The sequence below is a fragment of the Penaeus chinensis genome, chromosome 19 (genome assembly GCF_019202785.1).
Source record: "Penaeus chinensis breed Huanghai No. 1 chromosome 19, ASM1920278v2, whole genome shotgun sequence".
Classification (NCBI taxonomy): Eukaryota; Metazoa; Arthropoda; class Malacostraca; order Decapoda; family Penaeidae; genus Penaeus; species Penaeus chinensis.
The window spans coordinates 28,528,561-28,533,560 of record NC_061837.1 but is presented as its reverse complement, the minus strand read 5'-3'; the positions used below and the strand labels follow the sequence as shown (position 1 = coordinate 28,533,560).

The following is a 5,000-nucleotide window of genomic DNA, read 5'->3' as shown; positions in this document are numbered from 1 at the left end:
ACACGTGCTCGACATAGGCTTGTGACGTCACATGTAAACAATAATCCTCGGGCGACAGGGCGCCTTCGTCATATCCATACCACACATTTCATTCGCTTCTAAACATAAAGGCAGCCTTTTTGAAAGTAGTTTTGTTGAAAAGATAGCACAAATAATTACTAACCATTACCACAGTTCATACACAACCAAATACGCGCGTGTTAATTACGGTTTAGCAACGCAATTTCCCCGAATTTATAGTTAACTAATAAGTTCAAGCATAATTCAAGTATCAGGTCAGCTGCTAGCTCACCCAATTGCGTTTGTTAATCAAATTCAACAGAAATAACTAGTGAGGACAGCGATACACAGAAGCAATCGTGTTTGTTTACATTTTGACGTCACGCTTGATCTCGACGATATCTCAATGCAAACCGGGATCACGATCTGGCGCGTTGAAAGCAGCAGGACCAAGCCAGAATCAAGCCCGTTTTAAGATTTGGCACGACTGAAAATCTGGTATAGTGTTTGCAATACCGTACTGTACATAAGACACTGGTTCTCAAACTTCTCAAGCCTCCCTCGTGAAGTCGCATTATCATTGTATGATTTTAAAAAGAATGATCATATATTTATCCAGATATTGATCAGTATTAGGGAATTCTGTCAACGTTTCTCCGTAAAAGTTGGATCAGTAATTAAAGCATACAGTATTTTAAAATGCATATCTAGAAGGTCTAAAAGGTACAGATTTTTTAAAAATCAGTTAATGCTCATAGTAGAACAATAATATTAATTCTAGATGTTGTAAAATTTTACCTAAACAAGAGCTTATATAGTATCAAGTACTGACATATTTAAAAGTAAAACATATTTATATCTAAAACCTCGAATACATGAGCAAAGCCACGACAAGACATTTCTCCATTACCAGGCGAAAGCAAACGTATTAGTTAAAAATTCTTGAAGTTCCTCCTTTTCACAATTATTTGTTTATGGAGTCAGCATGACAACAAAAGCATATTTTTTTTATTATTAACTGTAAGACAAAAAGTAGGATTAATAAAGTAACTCTTCATATGTCAGTGGCTAATATGGTATCCTAGTATGCAATGATCCTCGAAGAACAGAATCCAAGTCCATTTTGATTTTGTTGTTAACTATAGAGTACGATCTTTAAAAAATGTTTTGTATGGTGTTCATTTATGTTCACCAACTCAACTCGGAAAATAATTCTAAAAAAGGTTACATTATATAAGAGTTCTATTCTGAATGTATGGTTTATACAGCTGTAGTACTATTCAGTATACAAGTGTCCGTAAATTATGACCATTCAGATCGTACGTATGACAAATTCATATTTACTTTCCCTTCAGATTAAGATTTTTAGATATTGCTAACGGAAGAGAAGTAATAAGTACAGACAGAAGGGTAGTAGATATAAGCATGGATGTGAAGATAGGTAAACCGTTAGAAAAAAATATATATATTTATATATATATATATGTATATATATATGGTTATATATATAAACACACACACACACACACACACATATATATATATATATATATATATATATATATATATATGTACATATATGTATGTATATATAATATATATATATATATATGCTTATATATATAAACACACACACATACACACACACACACACATATATATATATATATATATATATATATATATATATATATACATATATGTATATATATATATATGCATATATATACATATATATATATATATATATATATATATATATATATATATATGCTTATAATAAACACACACACACTCACACACACACATATATATATACACATATATGTATATATATATATATATATATATATACACACACATACACACACATATGCATACATACATACATACATATATATATATATATATATATATATATATATATGTGTGTAGGTAGGTAGGTAGGTAGGTAGCTACATGCATACATATGTAACAGCAATGCCACTTATGCATTCTGGTTATAATATCAAAAAGATTAGTATGGTAGATCAATGATCAGTAAATTGATAAGTTGACAAATAATGATGAATGGAAAATTAAAATAAATAGGGAAACTTAACTGTTTATTTTTATGATATTGGTTTTATTATTCAGCATTGGGGGCTTTGAGTTAATACAAAAAATTATCACTAATGCGTTTATTTCCATTAGATGTGATTTGTTTAAGTAAGTATAAAGAGTTGGTGCCTGACAATTCCGGTTTGAAATTAATTTAGTTACATTAATCCATTGCCGGTAATGCTCCCTCAAACAATGTTTACTTCAGCAGACTGATCATTACAATAAGTAAACAAACTGTCTCTGCTAAATTGAAAAAAAAACCACTTTGATACTTATTTACCTATTTAATTCGAGTTATGGGATACTGCCACTAACATCACCTATTTCTTGTATAGGCAGAATGGCATCAGGTTGCTTGCTTGAATAAAATGTTAATTATTTGTATGAATGTTTTTTTTTTTTTTTTTTTTTTTGGTTTTGCTTTGTTTAATTTTGTAATTGCCTGGATATTCTTTCATGCATCCCCAATGTATTTATGAAAACGCATTTTATATCTTTCTTTAACAATGCTGTTGCAAGACTATGACTAAACTAGTGGTTTGTCTTCAGAGATGGTCAACTTCCCCCTCATTAGACGTCCAATGATTTAACATTGCCATAAAGACTGTATGCTGCATGCTGGGAGGAGGGTGCGCGAGAATGATGGTCACTTTATAACAATGACATTTAAAGTTTCCATATAGTGAGATACATTAGTATATCAGGAACGTAATCGAAATATCTTAATCTCTTGCTATGTCATTGGTAAGCTTTCCTGTTAAAATCTCTTTTGTATCTTAATATATGACCTCATTTTAACGTGAGCCTTCATAGCTCAGTGGCTAGAGCGCTGGTCTAGTAAACCAGAGGCCGGGAGTTCGATCCTCCCTGAAGGCACGCAAGGAGGGAGAGGCGTGATAAGCAAGCGAAGGCTGGTCTTTAGAGGCGATGACCCATTTCTAGCACTTGCAAGTACTGATGTCCCCACTGCCCTTCATATTTAGATTTTGACAATTTATGATTCTTGGTGCAGGATTGTACGACTGTACTAAAATCATGGTGTAAGATATATGTGTGTGTGTGTGTGTGTGTGTGTGTGTGTGTGTGTGCGCGCCCGCGCGTGCGTGCGCGCGCCAGTGCTATAAATAAGAGTCTTATATCTACAATAATTTTGCTTTTCATTTCCCCTTAAGTATCTGAGACCTGCTATAATTATTTCCCGCAAGACGGGCTAACCAATACCAGAAAAGCAGTACCACTCCAGGAAGTGATTCACGGCATCACAACAGCTACTGCGTGAGATGTTAAATGCTCATTGTTATTCGATGGTTGTGCAACACACATATTGCAGAGTCATCAAATCAGAACTTAGCCACAGAGATTTACTCCCGCGTCACGAAATTAGATCCATGCCCCCCCCCCCCCCCTCAAAACTGATAATAATAATAATGATAATGATATTAATAGTAATAATAATGATAATAATAATAATAATAATGATAATAATAACAATAATAATGATAATGATAAGGATAATAACAACAATAATAATAATGATAATGATAATGATGATAATAATGATAGTAATAATCATGATAATAATGATAATAATAATAGTAATAATAACAATAATAATAATAATAATGATAATAATAAGAATACTAATAATGATAATGATAATAATGATAGTGATATATTAAAAATAATAATAATAATAATAATAATAATAATAATAAGGGTAATAATGATGATAATGATAATAACAACAACAATAATAATGATTATTATTATTATAATGATAATAATAATGACGATAATAATAATGCTAATGATAATGATAATAATAATACAAATAATAATAATGACGATGATAACAATGGTAATGATAACAATAACAAGAAGAAAGAAGAAGAAGAAAGAAGAAGGACACTCCAGTATTAAGCACAAACACGCACGCATACGGACATTCTTGGGTGCGCACTTCAGCCGGAAAGGTCACACTGGTCTTGTAATTACAGGCTGTAACAAATCACTAATACATTGATGATTGCTTCCGGTGTCCCATTAAGAACTGATTGGGAATCTTTGATAACTAGTTAATAAATAGAATGACGGTGCATGATTGAGCAACGCATGCAACTTAGAGATTGCGCGTGTCTCAAAATCCTTTCTTGAAAAAGGGGAAGAAATAGGCAGATTCGGCAGTCCAAACAGATTCATTATTTAGCTATGAGAGCGACATGTACTATACCTGAATGTAGGAAAGGTATGCATGAGAATGTATATCTCCATAATGCAAGAGATTTTAATTCTCTTTTATACGTTTTCTACATATGTTATAATGAATACTGTTCCCCTAATCCTAAACCTTTAAGCCATGTATTCTGATTCCTTAGACTCTTTTAAACTGAGCCCTGGGATAAATTAAACAAGTATTTCAGTCTGCGCCTTACTCACCTGCATTAAAAAATAGTTCACTTAAAAGATGAACATTCCTCACTTTGGTAAAGGTCGACTGTCATTATACTAAGCTCTAAAAATAGCTTCGCGTTATAAATAAACTTTAACACCTATAATCCATAGCGCATTTTTACTCTGATAATTACTTTTGTGATGCATTACACACACACACACACACACACACACACACACACACACACACACACATCTATCTATATATTTATACACACATATACATTTGTGTGTGTGTGTGTGTGTGTGTGTGTCTGTGTGTGTGTGTGTGTGTGTGTGTGTGTGTGTGTATGTGTGTGTGTGTGTATTTGTGTACGTACATTCGCATGTGCGTAGTTGCGCGTGATTTAATGTAACATTAATGAACACGATTGCCCTCTAACGGAAAATCAGTACACATGTCCTCTCCCCTCGCAGCATTTGGCAAATACCTGGCGATTTTAGGT

The 5,000-nt window shown here is 32.5% G+C and overlaps 1 non-coding gene across 1 annotated transcript; it reads left to right on the top strand.

Moving 5' to 3' along the window:
* Positions 1–2,906: 2,906 nt before the first annotated feature.
* Trnat-agu lies at positions 2,907–2,979 on the top strand. The gene has a single exon. It is a non-coding gene; the product is annotated as a tRNA-Thr (tRNA).
* Positions 2,980–5,000: the final 2,021 nt, after the last annotated feature.